The sequence below is a fragment of the Cyanistes caeruleus genome, chromosome Z (genome assembly GCF_971803275.1).
Source record: "Cyanistes caeruleus chromosome Z, bCyaCae1.hap1.1, whole genome shotgun sequence".
In the NCBI taxonomy this organism is placed as follows: Eukaryota; Metazoa; Chordata; class Aves; order Passeriformes; family Paridae; genus Cyanistes; species Cyanistes caeruleus.
In genome coordinates, this window is record NC_141732.1 from 81,112,503 (window position 1) to 81,130,063 (window position 17,561).

Below are 17,561 nucleotides of genomic sequence, written 5' to 3' on the forward strand. Positions count from 1 at the left end.
TCAAATAATTCCAAAAAAATTCTAAAAAAATCCTCAAAAAACCCTAAAAAATCCTAAAAAAATCCTAAAAAAAACCTGGAAAAATCCTAAAAAAATCCTAAAAAAATCCCCCAAAAAAATCCTGGAAAAATCCTAAAAAATCCTAAAAAATCCTAAAAAAATAAAAAAAAAATCCCAAAAAAATCCTTAAAAAATTCCAAAAAAATCCTAAAAAAACCCTCAAAAAATCCTAAAAAATAAAAAAAAATCCTAAAAAATCCTTTAAAAATTCCCAAAAAAATCCTAAAAAAATCCTGGAAAAATCCTAAAAAATCCTAAAAAAATCCTCAAAAAATTCCAAAATAATCCTAAAAAATCCCCCCAAAAATTCTAAAAAAATCCTAAAAAAATAAAAAAAAAAATCCTCAAATAATTCCAAAAAAATCCTAAAAAAATCCTCAAAAAATCCCCAAAAAATCCTAAAAAATCCTCAAAAAAATCCTAAAATAAACCTGGAAAAATCCTAAAAAAATACAAAAAAAAATCCTCAAATAATTCCAAAAAAATTCTAAAAAAATCCTCAAAAAACCCTAAAAAATCCTAAAAAAATCCTAAAAAAAGCCTGGAAAAATCCTAAAAAAATCCTAAAAAAATCCCCCAAAAATACTGGAAAAATCCTAAAAAATCCTAAAAAATCCTAAAAAAATAAAAAAAAAATCCCAAAAAAATCCTTAAAACATTCCAAAAAAATCCTCAAAAAAACCTGGAAAAATCCTAAAAAATCCTTTAAAAATCCTAAAAAACTCCCAAAAAAATCCTCAAAAATTCCAAAAAAATCCTAAAAAAACCCTCAAAAAATCCAAAAAAATAAAAAAAAAAAATCCTAAAAAAATCCTTTAAAAATCCCCCAAAAAATCCTAAAAAAATCCTAAAGAACCCCTGGAGAAATCCTAAAAAAATCCTGGCAAAATCCTAAAAAATCCTAAAAAAATCCTCAAATAATTCCAAAAAAATCCTAAAAAAATCCTAAAATAATCCTGGAAAAATCCTAAAAAAATCCAAAAAAAAATCCTCAAATAATTCCAAAAAAATTCTAAAAAAATCCTCAAAAAACCCTAAAAAATCCTAAAAAAATACAAAAAAAAACCTGGAAAAATCCTAAAAAAATCCTAAAAAAATCCCCCAAAAAATCCTGGAAAAATCCAAAAAAATCCTAAAAAATCCTAAAAAAATAAAAAAAAAATCCCAAAAAAATCCTTAAAAAATTCCAAAAAAATCCTAAAAAAACCCTCAAAAAATCCTAAAAAATAAAAAAAAATCCTAAAAAATCCTTTAAAAATTCCCAAAAAAATCCTAAAAAAATCCTGGAAAAATCCTAAAAAATCCTAAAGAAATCCTCAAAAAATTCCAAAAAAATCCTAAAAAATCCCCCCAAAAATTCTAAAAAAATCCTAAAAAAATAAAAAAAAAAATCCTCAAATAATTCCAAAAAAATCCTAAAAAAACCCTCAAAAAATCCTAAAAAATAAAAAAAAAATCCTAAAAAATCCTTTAAAAATCCCCCAAAAAATCCTAAAAAAATAAAAAAAATCCTCAAAAAATTCCTAAAAAATCCTCAAAAAAACCTGGAAAAATCCTAAAAAATCCTTTAAAAATCCTAAAAAAATCCCAAAAAAATCCTGGAAAAATTCCAAAACAATCCTAAAAAATCCCTCAAAAAATCCTAAAAAATAAAAAAAAATCCTAAAAAATCCTTTAAAAATTCCCAAAAAAATCCTAAAAAAATCCAAATAAAATCCTAAAAAATCCTAAAAAAATCCTCAAAAAATTCCAAGAAATCCTGGAAAAATCAAAAAAAAAATCCTCAAAAAATTCTAAAAAAATCCTCAAAAAATCCTAAAAAACCCTCTAAAAATCCTAAAAAAATCCTGGAAAAATCCTAAAAAATCCTAAAAAAATCCTAAAAAAATTCCAAAAAAATCCTAAAAAAATAAAAAAAAAATCCTCAAAAAATTAAAAAAAAAAAATCCCAAAAAATCCCAAAAAAATCCTAAAAAAATCCTAAAAAAACCCTGTAAAAATCCTAAAAAATCCTTTAAAAATCCCCAAAAATTCCTAAAAAAATCCAAAAAAAATCCTCAAAAAATTCCAAAAAAATCCTCAAAAAATTCCAAAAAAATCCTAAAAATATCCTGGAAAAATCCTGGAAAAATCCTGGAAAAATCCTGGAAAAATTCCCCAAAAAATCCAAAAAAAATCCTAAAAAAATCCTGGAAAAAATCCTAAAAAATCCTAAAAAAAACATGGAAAAATCCTAAAAAATCCTTTAAAAATCCCAAAAAAAATCCTAAAAAAAATCCTAAAAAAATCCTAAAAAAATCCCCAAAAAATCCTAAAAAATCCTCAAAAAAATCCTAAAATAAACCTGGAAAAATCCTGGGAAAAAATCCTGAAAAAATCCTAAAATAAACCTGGAAAAATCCTAAAAAAATCCTGGAAAAATCCTAAAAAATCCTTAAAAAATCCCCCAAAAAATCCTAAAAAAATTCCAAAAAAATCCTAAAAAAATTCCAAAAAAATCCTAAAAAAATCCCAAAAAAATCCTAAAAAAATCCTCAAAAATCCTCAAAAAATCTTCAAAAAATTAAAAAAAAAATTCTAAAAAACCCCTGGAAAAATCCAAAAAAAAATCCTAAAAAAATCCTAAAAAAATCCCCAAAAAATCCTAAAAAATCCTCAAAAAAATCCTAAAATAAACCTGGAAAAATCCTAAAAAAATCCAAAAAAAATCATAAAAAATCCTAAAATAATCCTGGAAAAAATCCTAAAAAATCCTAAAAAAATCCCCAAAAAATCCTAAAAAAATCCTAAAAAAATAACAAAAAAATTCTCAAAAAATCCCAAAAAAATCCTAAAAAAATCCTGGAAAAATCCTTAAAAAATCCCTCCAAAAAATTCTAAAAAAATCCTAAAAAAATCATAAAAAAATCCTCAAAAAATTCCAAAAAAATCCTAAAAAATCCAAATAAAATCCTAAAAAATCCTAAAAAAATCCTCAAAAAATTCCAAAAAATCCTCAAAAAATCCTCAAAAAATCCTCAAAAAATCCTAAAAAATCCTGAAAAAATCCTCAAAAAATCCTTTAAAAATCCTGGAAAAATCCTAAAAAAATCCTAAAAAAATCCCAAAAAAATTCCAAAAAATCCTAAAAAAACCCTGGAAAAATCCTAAAAAAACCCTGGAAAAATCTTAAAAAAATCCTAAAAAAATCCTCAAAAAATCCTAAAAAAATCCTCAAAAAATTCCAAAAAAATCCCAAAAAATTCCCAAAAAATCCCCCAAATCCCCCAAACCCCCCCAAAAAAATTCCCAATAAAATTCCTCACCTTGCAACACCCTCAGCTCCACCTCATTCCCGAACCTGGAATTCCCAGAATTCCTCACCAAGCACCGATAATTCCCGGAATCTTCCAGACGAATCCGTGATATTTGAAGAGTTCCAGAAGGTAAAATAGCGATCCTGGATTCCAAATTTCCAATTCCATGGGAATTCCCGACTGGAAAATCTTCCTGATTCCTTTGCCAAAGGATTTTGGGAATTGGATCCCCTTGAAATTCGCATTTGAGGAGGACGGAATCGCCCGGAAAAACGGTGACGGATTCGGGTTGGGAAAGGAAACGGAGAGGACCTGGAATTTTTGGGGAAAGGAAAAGGGGAAAAAATTGGGAATTTGAGATTTTTGGGGATTTTTTTTGGAATTTTTTGGGATTTTTTGGGATTTTTGGGGGATTTTTTAAGGTGAAAATTCCCTAAAAATCTGATTTTTCCATGTTTTTTGAGCAAGAGATTCCTTAAAAAAATGGGTTTTCCCATAAAATCCCAGATTTTTAGGATGGGAATTCCAAGGAAAAATAAGAGAAAGAAATTTGGAATTTTTAGGAATTTTTTAGGAATTTTTTGGGATTTTTTTAAGGTGAAAATTCCCTAAAAATCCCATTTTTCCATGTTTTTTGAGCAAGAAATTCCTAAAAAAAATGGGTTTCCCCATAAAATCCCAAATTTTCAGGATGAGAATTCCCAGAAAAAATAAGAGAAAAAATTTGGGATTTTTTAGGAATTTTTAGGAATTTTTTAGGTGAAAATTCCCTAAAAATTCCATTTTTCCATGTTTTTTGAGCAAAAAAATCCTAAAAAAAATGGGTTTTCCCATAAAATCCCAAATTTTCAGGATGGAAATTCCCAGAAAAAAAAGGAGAAAAAAATTGGGAATTTTTAGGAATTTTTTAGGAATTTTTTGGGAATTTTTAAGGTGAAAATTCCATAAAAATCCCATTTTTCCATGTTTTTTGAGCAAGAAATTCCTTAAAAAATGGGTTTTCCCATAAAATTCCAGATTTTCAGGATGGAAATTCCCAGAAAAAATAAGAGAAAAAAATTTGGGAATTTTTAGGAATTTTTGGGGATTTTTTTAAGGTGAAAATTCCCTAAAAATTCCATTTTTCCATGTTTTTTCAGCAAGAAATTCCTAAAAAAAAAGGGTTTTCCCAGAAAATCCCAGATTTTCAGGATGAGAATTCCCAGAAAAAATAAGAGAAAAAAATTGGGAATTTTTAGGAATTTTTGGGGATTTTTTTAAGGTGAAAATTCCATAAGAATCCCATTTTTCCATGTTTTTTGAGCAAGAAATTCCTAAAAAAAATGGGTTTTCCCATAAAATCCCAGATTTTCAGGATGGGAATTCCAAGGAAAAATAAGAGAAAAATTTGGGAATTTTTAGGAATTTTTTAGGAATTTTTTGGGAATTTTTAAGTTGAAAATTCCTTAAAAATCCAAATTTTGGAGTGGAAAATTCCCCCCAAAAATGGAGTTTTCCCATAAAATCCCAAATTTTCAGGATGAGAATTCCCAGAAAAAAAAAGAGGAAAAAATTTGGGAATTTTTAGGAATTTTTTAGGAATTTTTTGGGAATTTTTAAGGTGAAAATTCCATAAAAATCCCATTTTTCCATGTTTTTTCAGCAAAAAATTCCTAAAAAAAATGGGATTTGCCCATAAAATCCCAAATTTTCAGGATGGGAATTCCCAGAAAAAATAAAAGAAAAAAATTGGGAATTTTTAGGAATTTTGGGGGATTTTGTTAAGGTGAAAATTCCCTAAAAATCCCATTTTTCCATGTTTTTTGAGCAAAAAATTCCCAAAAAAATGGGATTTGCCCATAAAATCCCAGATTTTTAGGATGGAAATTCCCAGAAAAAAAAGAGGAAAAAAATTGGGAATTTTTAGGAATTTTTTAGGAATTTTTTGGGATTTTTTAAGTTGAAAATTCCATAAAAATCCCATTTTTCCATGTTTTTCCAGTGGGAAAACCATTTTAAAAATGGAGTTTTCCCATAAAATCCCAAATTTTCAGGATGAGAATTCCATGGAAAAGAAGACCTGGAATTTTTGGGAAAAGGAAAAAGGGAAAAATTGGGAATTTTAGATCATTTTTTCCAAATATTTTCCCCAATCTTTCCCCAATTTTCCCCCAATTTTTCCCCAATTTTCCCCCAACTTTTCCCCAATTTTTCCCCAATTTTCCCTCAATTTTTTCAAATTTTTTCCATTTTTTCCCCAAATTTTCCCCAATTTTTCCCTGATTTTTTCCCATTTTTTCTGAATTTTTCCCCAATATCTGCTCGATTTTCTTCCAATTTTCCCTTGATTTTTTCCCCAATTTCCCCCAATTTTTTCCTATTTTTCCCTATTTTTTCTCCAAATTTTCCCCCAATTTTTCCTCAATTTTTCCCCCAATTTTTCCCAATTTTTCCCCATTTTTTCCCCAATTTTTCCCCAATTTTTTCCCAATTTTTCCCCTTTTTTATTCTCAATTTTTCCCCAATTTTTCCCAATTTTTTTCCCAATTTTTCCCTATTTTTTCCCCAATTTTTCCCCATTTTTTCCCCAATTTTTCTCCTTTTTTTCCCCAATTTTTCCTCATTTTTTTCCCCAATTTTCCCCAATTTTTTCTCCAATTTTTTCCCCATTTTTCCCCATTTTTTCTCCAATTTTTCCCCATTTTTTCCCCAATTTTCCCCCATATTTTCTCCATTTTTCTCCTATTTTTTCCCAATTTTCCCCCAATTTTCCCCAATTTTCCCCCAATTTCCCCCAATTTTCCCCCAATTTTCCCCCAATTTTCCCCCAATTTTCCCCCAATTTTCCCCCAATGTTTCCCCAATTTTCCCCCAATTTTCCCCCAATTTTCCCCCAATTTTCCCCCAATGTTCCCCCAATGTTTCCCCACTTTTCCCCACTTTGGGGCTGTTTTTCCCCACCCTCCAGGGCCACTTTGGCCTCTCTGCTGGCGGCCGCTCCGATCCCTTCCAGCTGTGCCCGACACCGATAAACGCCCTCGGCCGCTTTGTGGTGCCGCGAGTGCAGAACGTTCCGGATCCAAAGGGATCCGTTTGGGAGCTGCTGCCTCCTCTCGTCCTCATCCAAACCCAACAATTCCCCAACTTGACACCAAATCCCTCCTTTTCCACCCCAAATTCTGACCCAATTTTCCCCATTTTTTCTTCAATTTTTCTCCAATTTTTCTCCTTTTTTCTCCTTTTTTTCCCCAATTTTTCCTCATTTTTTTCCCAATTTTTTCCCATTTTTTCTCCAATTTTTCCCCAATATTTTCTCCATTTTTCTCCTATTTTTTCCCAATTTTTTCCCCAATTTTTCTTCAATTTTTCCTCAATTTTTCCCCTTTTTTCTCCAATTTTTCCCTAATTTTTCCCCATATTTTCTCCATTTTTCTCCTATTTTTTCCCCAATATTTTCCCAATTTTCCCCAAATTTTCCCCCAATTTTTCCCCAATTTTCCCCAATTTTTTCCCAATTTTTCCCCTTTTTTTCTCAATTTTTCCCCAATTTTTCCCATTTTTTTTCCCAATTTTTTCCCATTTTTTCCCCAATTTTTCCCCAATTTTTCCCCAATTTTCCCCCAATTTTTCCCCAATTTTTCTCTTTTTTATTCTCAATTTTTCCCCAATTTTTCCCAATTTTTTTCCCAATTTTTCCCCATTTTTTCCCCATTTTTTTCTCCAATTTTTCTCCAATTTTCCCCATTTTTTCTCTTTTCTTTTCCCCAATTTTTCCCCATTTTTTCCCCAATTTTTTCCCCCAATTTTCCCCCAATTTTCCCCCAATTTTCCCCCAATTTTCCCCCCAATTTTTCCCCAATTTTTCCCCAATTTTCCCCCAATTTTCCCCCAATTTTCCCCCAATTTTCCCCCAATTTTCCCCCAATGTTCCCCCAATGTTTCCCCACTTTTCCCCACTTTGGGGCTGTTTTTCCCCACCCTCCAGGGCCACTTTGGCCTCTCTGCTGGCGGCCGCTCCGATCCCTTCCAGCTGTGCCCGACACCGATAAACGCCCTCGGCCGCTTTGTGGTGCCGCGAGTGCAGAACGTTCCGGATCCAAAGGGATCCGTTTGGGAGCTGCTGCCTCCTCTCGTCCTCATCCAAACCCAACAATTCCCCAACTTGACACCAAATCCCTCCTTTTCCACCCCAAATTTCACCCAATTTTCCCCATTTTTTCTCCAATTTTTCTCCAATTTTTCACCTTTTTTCCCCATTTTTTCCCCAATTTTTTCTCATTTTTCCCCCAATTTTTTCCCATTTTTTCTCCAATTTTTCCCCAATATTTTCTCCATTTTTCTCCTATTTTATCCCAATTTTTTCCCCAACTTTTCCTCATTTTTTTCCCAATTTTTCCCCATTTTTTCTCCATTTTTCTCCTATTTTTTCCCAATATTTTCCCAATTTTTCTCCAATTTTTCTCCAATTTTTCTCCAATTGTTCTCCAATTTTTCTCCAATTTTTCCCCAATATTTCCCAAAATTTTGCCAATTTTTTTCCATTTTTTCCCTATTTTTCCACTGATTTTTTTAAAATTTTTTCCATTTTTTCTCCAATTTTCCCCCAATTTTTCCCCAATTTTTTCCCAATTTTCCCCCAATTTTCCCCCAATGTTTCCCCCAATTTTCCCCCAATTTTCCCCCAATGTTTCCCCCAATTTTCCCCCAATTTTCCCCCAATGTTCCCCCAATTTTCCCCCAATGTTTCCCCCAATTTTCCCCCAATTTTCCCCCAATTTTCCCCCAATTTCCCCCAATTTTTCCCCCAATTTTCCCCCAATTTTCCCCCAATTTTCCCCCAATTTTCCCCCAATGTTCCCCCAATTTTCCCCCACTTTTCCCCACTTTGGGGCTGTTTTTCCCCACCCTCCAGGGCCACTTTGGCCTCTCTGCTGGCGGCCGCTCCGATCCCTTCCAGCTGTGCCCGACACCGATAAACGCCCTCGGCCGCTTTGTGGTGCCGCGAGTGCAGAACGTTCCGGATCCAAAGGGATCCGTTTGGGAGCTGCTGCCTCCTCTCGTCCTCATCCAAACCCAACAATTCCCCAACTTGACACCAAATCCCTCCTTTTCCACCCCAAATTTCACCCAATTTTCCCCATTTTTTCTCCAATTTTTCTCCAATTTTTCCCCTTTTTTCTCCTTTTTTTCCCCAATTTTTCCTCATTTTTTTCCCAATTTTTTCTCATTTTTTCCCCAATTTTTCCCCAATATTTTCTCCATTTTTCTCCTATTTTTTCCCAATTTTTTCCCAATTTTTCTCCAATTTTTCTCCAATTTTTCCCAATTTTTCCCCTTTTTTCTCCTTTTTTTCCCCAATTTTTCCTCATTTTTTTCTCCAATTTTTCTCCAATTTTTTCCCCAATTTTTCCCCTTTTTTCCCCCAATTTTTCCTCATTTTTTCCCCAATTTTTCCCCAATTTTTCTCCAATTTTTCCCCAATTTTTCCTCATTTTTTCCCCAATTTTCCCCAATATTTTCTCCATTTTTCTCCTATTTTTTCCCAAAATTTTCCCAATTTTTCTCCAATTTTTCCCCCAAATTTTCCCCAATTTTCCCCAGATTTTTTCAAATTTTTATCATTTTTTCCCCAATTTTCCCCCAATTTTTTGCCAAATTTCTCCCAATTTTTTCCCCATTGTTTCCCTATTTTTCCCCAATTTTTCCCCAATTTTCCCCAATGTTTCCCCCAATTTTCCCCCAATTTTCCCCCAATTTTCCCCCAATGTTCCCCCAATTTTCCCCCAATTTTCCCCCAATGTTCCCCCAATTTTTCCCCACTTTTCCCCACTTTGGGGCTGTTTTTCCCCACCCTCCAGGGCCACTTTGGCCTCTCTGCTGGCGGCCGCTCCGATCCCTTCCAGCTGTGCCCGACACCGATAAACGCCCTCGGCCGCTTTGTGGTGCCGCGAGTGCAGAACGTTCCGGATCCAAAGGGATCCGTTTGGGAGCTGCTGCCTCCTCTCGTCCTCATCCAAACCCAACAATTCCCCAACTTGACACCAAATCCCTCCTTTTCCACCCCAAATTTCACCCAATTTTCCCCATTTTTTCCCCAATTTTTCTCCAATTTTTCCCCTTTTTTCTCTTTTTTTTCCCCAATTTTTCCTCGTTTTTTTCCCATTTTTTTCCCATTTTTTCCCCAATTTTCCCCAATATTTTCTCCATTTTTCTCCTATTTTTTCCCAATTTTTTCCCCAATTTTTCTCCGATTTTTCTCCAATTTTTCCCCTTTTTTCTCCTTTTTTTCCCCAATTTTTCCTCATTTTTCCCCAATTTTTCCCCAATTTTTCCCCATATTTTCTCCATTTTTCTCCATTTTTTTCCCCAATTTTCCTACTTTTTTTCCCCAATTTTTCCCATTATTTTCTCCAATTTTTTCCAATTTTTTCTCAATTTTCCCCCAATTTTTCCCCAATTTTTTCCCAATTTTTTCCAAATTTTTCCCCCAATTTTTTCTCAATTTTCCCCCAATTTTTCTCCAATTTTTTCCCAATTTTCCCTATTTTTTCTCCAATTTTTTCCCAATTTTTTCCCATTTTTTCTCCAATTTTCCCATTTTTTCTCGTTTTTTTCCCAATTTTTTTCCCCAATTTTTTCTCCAATTTTCCCATTTTTTCTCGTTTTTTTCCCAATTTTTTTCCCCAATTTTTCTCCAATTTTTCCCCTTTTTTCTCCTTTTTTTCCCCAATTTTTCCCCATTTTTTCTCCAATTTTTTCCCATTTTTCCCCCATTTTTCCCCCAATGTTTCCCCAATTTTTCCCCAATTTTCCCCCAATTTTCCCCCAATTTCCCCCCAATGTTCCCCCAATTTTTCCCCATTTTTCCCCCAATTTTCCCCCAATTTTTCCCCAATTTTCCCCCAATTTTCCCCCAATTTTCCCCCAATTTTCCCCCAATTTTCCCCCAATGTTCCCCCAATTTTTCCCCACTTTTCCCCACTTTGGGGCTGTTTTTCCCCACCCTCCAGGGCCACTTTGGCCTCTCTGCTGGCGGCCGCTCCGATCCCTTCCAGCTGTGCCCGACACCGATAAACGCCCTCGGCCGCTTTGTGGTGCCGCGAGTGCAGAACGTTCCGGATCCAAAGGGATCCGTTTGGGAGCTGCTGCCTCCTCTCGTCCTCATCCAAACCCAACAATTCCCCAACTTGACACCAAATCCCTCCTTTTCCACCCCAAATTTCACCCAATTTTCCCCATTTTTTCTCCAATTTTTCTCCAATTTTTCCCCTTTTTTCTCCTTTTTTTCCCAATTTTTTCCTCATTTTTCCCCCATTTTCCCCATTTTTTCTCCAATTTTTCTCCAATTTTTCCCCATTTTTTCTCCTTTTTTTCTCAATTTTTCCCCAATTTTTCCTTATTTTTTTCCCAATTTTTTCCCATATTTTCCCCAATTTTTCCCAATTTTTCCCCCAATTTTTCTCAATTTTTTCTCCAATTTTTCCCCAATTTTTCCGCAATTTTTCCTCATTTTCTTTCCAATTTTTCCGCATTTTTTCCCAATTTTTTCCCATATTTTCCCAATATTTCCCCGATTTTTTCAGAACTTTCCCCCAATTTCCCCCCAATTTTCCCCAAATTTTCCTCCAATTTTTCCCCAATTTTTCCCCAATTTTCCCCCAATTTTCCCCCAATTTTCCCCCAATTTTCCCCCAATTTTCCCCCAATTTTCCCCCAATTTTCCCCCAATTTTCCCCCAATTTTCCCCCAATGTTTCCCCAATTTTTCCCCACTTTTCCCCACTTTGGGGCTGTTTTTCCCCACCCTCCAGGGCCACTTTGGCCTCTCTGCTGGCGGCCGCTCCGATCCCTTCCAGCTGTGCCCGACACCGATAAACGCCCTCGGCCGCTTTGTGGTGCCGCGAGTGCAGAACGTTCCGGATCCAAAGGGATCCGTTTGGGAGCTGCTGCCTCCTCTCGTCCTCATCCAAACCCAACAATTCCCCAACTTGACACCAAATCCCTCCTTTTCCACCCCAAATTTCACCCAATTTTCCCCATTTTTTCTCCAATTTTTCTCCAATTTTTCTCCTTTTTTCTCCTTTTTTTCCCCAATTTTTCCTCATTTTTTCCCCAATTTTCCCCAATTTTTTCTCCAATTTTTTCCCCCAATTTTTCCCCATTTTTTCTCCAATTTTTTCCCAATTTTTCCCCATTTTTTCTCCTTTTTTTCCCCAATTTTCCCCAATTTTTTCTCCAATTTTTCTCCAATTTTTTCCCAATTTTTTCCCATTTTTTTCTCCAATTTTTCTCCAATTTTTCTCTTTTTTCCCCCAAATTTTCCTCATTTTTTCCCCAATTTTTCCCATTTTTTCTCCAATTTTTCTCCTTTGTTTCCCCAATTTTTCCTCACTTTTTTCCCAATTTTTTCCCAATTTTCCCCCAATTTTCCCCAAATTTTTCCCCAATTTTTCTCCAATTTTTCCCCAATTTTCCCCCAATGTTCCCTCAATTTTCCCCCAATTTTCCCCCATTTTTCCCCCAATTTTCCCCAATTTTCCCCCAATTTTTTCCCCCAATTTTCCCCCAATTTTCCCCCAATTTTCCCCCAATTTCCCCCAATTTTCCCCCAATTTTCCCCCAATTTTCCCCCAATTTTTCCCAATTTTTCCCCAATTTTCCCCCAATTTTCCCCCAATTTCCCCCCAATTTTCCCCCAATTTTTCCCCACTTTTCCCCACTTTGGGGCTGTTTTTCCCCACCCTCCAGGGCCACTTTGGCCTCTCTGCTGGCGGCCGCTCCGATCCCTTCCAGCTGTGCCCGACACCGATAAACGCCCTCGGCCGCTTTGTGGTGCCGCGAGTGCAGAACGTTCCGGATCCAAAGGGATCCGTTTGGGAGCTGCTGCCTCCTCTCGTCCTCATCCAAACCCAACAATTCCCCAACTTGACACCAAATCCCTCCTTTTCCACCCCAAATTTCACCCAATTTTCCCCATTTTTTCCCCAATTTTTCTCCAATTTTTCCCCTTTTTTCTCCTTTTTTTCCCCAATTTTTCTTCAATTTTTCCTCAATTTTTCCCCTTTTTTCTCCAATTTTTCCCTAATTTTTCCCCATATTTTCTCCATTTTTCTCCTATTTTTTCCCCAATATTTTCCCAATTTTCCCCAAATTTTCCCCCAATTTTTCCCCAATTTTCCCCAATTTTTTCCCCAATTTTTCCCCTTTTTTTCTCAATTTTTCCCCAATTTTTCCCATTTTTTTTCCCAATTTTTTCCCATTTTTTCCCCAATTTTTCCCCAATTTTTCCCCAATTTTCCCCCAATTTTTCTCCAATTTTTCTCTTTTTTATTCTCAATTATCCCAAATTTTTCCCAATTTTTTTCCCAATTTTTCCCCATTTTTTCCCAATTTTTTTCGCCAATTTTTCTCCAATTTTCCCCATTTTTTCTCTTTTTTTTTCCCCAATTTTTCCCCATTTTTTTCCCAATTTTTTCCGCCAATTTTTCCCCAATTTTTCCCCAATTTTCCCCAATTTTTCCTCATTTTTTCCCCAATTTTTCCCCATATTTTCTCCAATTTTCTCCATTTTTTTCCCAATATTTTCCCATCTTTTTCTATAATTTTTTCCAATTTTTCTCCAATTTTTTCCCAATTTTTCGCCAAATTTCTCCACTTTTTTCCCCATTTTTTCTCTATTTTTCCCCCAATTTTTCCCCAATTTTCCCCCAATGTTTCCCCAATTTTCCCCCAATTTTCCCCCAATTTTCCCCCAATGTTCCCCCAATTTTTCCCCACTTTTCCCCACTTTGGGGCTGTTTTTCCCCACCCTCCAGGGCCACTTTGGCCTCTCTGCTGGCGGCCGCTCCGATCCCTTCCAGCTGTGCCCGACACCGATAAACGCCCTCGGCCGCTTTGTGGTGCCGCGAGTGCAGAACGTTCCGGATCCAAAGGGATCCGTTTGGGAGCTGCTGCCTCCTCTCGTCCTCATCCAAACCCAACAATTCCCCAACTTGACACCAAATCCCTCCTTTTCCACCCCAAATTTCACCCAATTTTCCCCATTTTTTCTCCAATTTTTCTCCAATTTTTCCCCTTTTTTCTCCTTTTTTTCCCCAATTTTTCCTCATTTTTTCCCCAATTTTTTCCCATTTTTTCTCCAATTTTTCTCCTTTTTTCTCCTTTTTTTCCCCAATATTTTCCCATTTTTTTCCCCAATTTTTCTCCAATTTTTTCCCAATTTTTCCCCTTTTCTTCTCAATTTTTTCCCAATTTTTCCTCATTTTTTTCCCAATTTTTCCCCATTTTTTCCCCAATTTTTCTCCAATTTTTCCCAATTTTTCCCCATTTTTTCCCGCAATTTTTTCCCATTTTTTCTCCAATTTTTGCCTATTTTTCCCCATTTTTCCCCAATTTTTCCCCATATTTTCTCCATTTTTCTCCAATTTTTTCCCAATTTTTTCCCATTTTTTCCCCAATTTTCCCCCAATTTTTCCCCATTTTTTCTCCATTTTTTTCCAATTTTTCCCCAATATTTCCCCAAATTTCGCCATTTTTTTCCCAATTTTTCCCAATTTTCCCCAATTTTCCCCCAATTTTTCCCCAATTTTTCGCCAAATTTCTCCAATTTTTTCCCCATTTTTTCTCTATTTTTCCCCAATTTTTTCCCAAATTTCCTCCAATTTTCCCCCAATTTATCCCCAATTTTTCCCCATTTTTTCCCCAATTTTCCCCCATTTTTTCCCCCAATGTTTCCCCAATTTTTCCCCAATTTTCCCCCAATTTTCCCCCAATTTTCCCCCAATTTTCCCCCAATGTTTCCCCAATTTTCCCCCAATTTTCCCCCAATGTTCCCCCAATTTTTCCCCACTTTTCCCCACTTTGGGGCTGTTTTTCCCCACCCTCCAGGGCCACTTTGGCCTCTCTGCTGGCGGCCGCTCCGATCCCTTCCAGCTGTGCCCGACACCGATAAACGCCCTCGGCCGCTTTGTGGTGCCGCGAGTGCAGAACGTTCCGGATCCAAAGGGATCCGTTTGGGAGCTGCTGCCTCCTCTCGTCCTCATCCAAACCCAACAATTCCCCAACTTGACACCAAATCCCTCCTTTTCCACCCCAAATTTTGCCCCAATTTTCCCCATTTTTTCTCCAATTTTTCCCAATTTTTCCCCTTTTTTCTCCTTTTTTTCCCAATTTTTCCTCATTTTTTCTCCAATTTTTTCCCAATTTTTCTCCAATTTTTCCCCATATTTTCTCCATTTTTCTCCAATTTTTTTCCAATTTTTTTCCAATTTTTCCCCAATTTTTTTCTCAACTTTTCCCCAATTTTTCCCCATTTTTTTCCCAATTTTTTCCCATTTTTTCTCCAATTTTTCCCAATTTTTCCCCCAATTTTTCTCAATTTTTTCTCCAGTTTTTCCCCAATTTTTCCGCAATTTTTCCTCATTTTTTTTCCAATTTTTCCGCATTTTTTAACCAATTTTTTCCCATTTTTTCCCAATATTTCCCCGATTTTTTCAGAACTTTCCCCCAATTTCCCCCCAATTTTCCCCCAATTTTCCCCCAATTTTCCCCCAATGTTCCCCCAATTTTCCCCCAATTTTCCCCCAATTTTCCCCCAATTTTTCCCCAATTTTCCCCCAATGTTCCCCCAATTTTTCCCCACTTTTCCCCACTTTGGGGCTGTTTTTCCCCACCCTCCAGGGCCACTTTGGCCTCTCTGCTGGCGGCCGCTCCGATCCCTTCCAGCTGTGCCCGACACCGATAAACGCCCTCGGCCGCTTTGTGGTGCCGCGAGTGCAGAACGTTCCGGATCCAAAGGGATCCGTTTGGGAGCTGCTGCCTCCTCTCGTCCTCATCCAAACCCAACAATTCCCCAACTTGACACCAAATCCCTCCTTTTCCACCCAAATTTCACCCAATTTTCCCCATTTTTTCTCCAATTTTTCTCCAATTTTTCTCCTTTTTTCTCCTTTTTTTCCCCAATTTTCCCCCATTTTTTCCCCAATTTTCCCCAATTTTTCTCCAATTTTTCTCCAATTTTTTCCCAATTTTTCCCCTTTTTTTCTCAATTTTTCCCCAATTTTTTCCCATATTTTTTTCCCAATTTTTTCCCATTTTTTCTCCTATTTTTCCCAATTTTTCTCACAATTTTTCTCAATTTTTTCTCCAATTTTCCCCCAATTTTTCCTCATTTTTTTTCCAATTTTTCCGCATTTTTTCCCCAATTTTTTCCCATTTTTTCCCAATATTTCCCCGATTTTTTCAGAACTTTCCCCCAATTTTCCCCCAATTTTCCCCAATTTTCCCCCAATTTTCCCCCAATATTTTCCCCCAATTTTCCCCCAATTTTCCCCCAATGTTCCCCCAATTTTTCCCCACTTTTCCCCACTTTGGGGCTGTTTTTCCCCACCCTCCAGGGCCACTTTGGCCTCTCTGCTGGCGGCCGCTCCGATCCCTTCCAGCTGTGCCCGACACCGATAAACGCCCTCGGCCGCTTTGTGGTGCCGCGAGTGCAGAACGTTCCGGATCCAAAGGGATCCGTTTGGGAGCTGCTGCCTCCTCTCGTCCTCATCCAAACCCAACAATTCCCCAACTTGACACCAAATCCCTCCTTTTCCACCCCAAATTTCACCCAATTTTCCCCATTTTTTCTCCAATTTTTCTCCAATTTTTCCCCATTTTTTCTCCATTTTTTCCCCAATTTTTCCTCATTTTTTCCCCAATTTTTTCCCATTTTTTCCCCAATTTTTCCCCAATATTTCCTCCATTTTTCTCCTATTTTTTCCCAATTTTTTCCCCAATTTTCTTCAATTTTTCCCAATTTTCCCCATTTTTTCTCCTTTTTTTCCCCAATTTTTCCTCATTTTTTCCCATTTTTTCCCCAATTTTTCCCCATATTTTCTCCAATTTTTCCCCAATTTTTCCCCATATTTTCTCCATTTTTCTCCATTTTTTTCCCCAATTTTCCTATTTTTTTTCCAATTTTTCCCATTTTTTTTCTCCAATTTTTTCCTAATATTTCCCCAGTTTTCTCCCAATTTTCCTCCAAATTTTCCCCAATTTTTCCCCAATTTTCCCCCAATTTTCCCCCAATTTTTCCCCAATTTTCCCCCAATTTTCCCCCAATTTTCCCCCAATTTTCCCCCAATTTTCCCCCAATGTTTCCCCAATTTTCCCCCAATTTTCCCCCAATGTTCCCCCAATTTTTCCCCACTTTTCCCCACTTTGGGGCTGTTTTTCCCACCCTCCAGGGCCACTTTGGCCTCTCTGCTGGCGGCCGCTCCGATCCCTTCCAGCTGTGCCCGACACCGATAAACGCCCTCGGCCGCTTTGTGGTGCCGCGAGTGCAGAACGTTCCGGATCCAAAGGGATCCGTTTGGGAGCTGCTGCCTCCTCTCGTCCTCATCCAAACCCAACAATTCCCCAACTTGACACCAAATCCCTCCTTTTCCACCCCAAATTTCACCCAATTTTCCCCATTTTTTCTCCAATTTTTCTCCAATTTTTCTCCTTTTTTCTCCTTTTTTTCCCCAATTTTTCCTCATTTTTTTCCCAATTTTTCCCCATTTTTTTCTCCAATTTTTCTCCAATTTTTCCCCATTTTTCTCCTTTTTTTCCCCAATTTTTCCTCATTTTTTTCCCAATTATTTCCCATTTTTTCTCCAATTTTTCCCCAATTTTTCTCCAATTTTCCCCCATATTTTCTCTATTTTTCTCCTATTTTTTCCCAAAATTTTCCCAATTTTTCTCCAATTTTTCCCAATTTTTTCTCCAATTTTTCCCCAATATTTCCCCAAATTTCGCCAATTTTTCCCCATTTTTTTCCCCAATTTTCCCCTGATTTTTTTCAAATTTTCCCATTTTTTCCCCAATTTTCCCCCAATTTTTCCCCAATTTTTCCTCATTTTTTCCCATTTTTTCCCATTTTTTCCTCAATTTTTCCCCAATTTTTCCCCAATTTCCCCCCAATTTTCCCCCAATTTTCCCCCAATTTTCCCCCAATTTTCCCCCAATTTTCCCCCAATGTTCCCCCAATTTTTCCCCACTTTTCCCCACTTTGGGGCTGTTTTTCCCCACCCTCCAGGGCCACTTTGGCCTCTCTGCTGGCGGCCGCTCCGATCCCTTCCAGCTGTGCCCGACACCGATAAACGCCCTCGGCCGCTTTGTGGTGCCGCGAGTGCAGAACGTTCCGGATCCAAAGGGATCCGTTTGGGAGCTGCTGCCTCCTCTCGTCCTCATCCAAACCCAA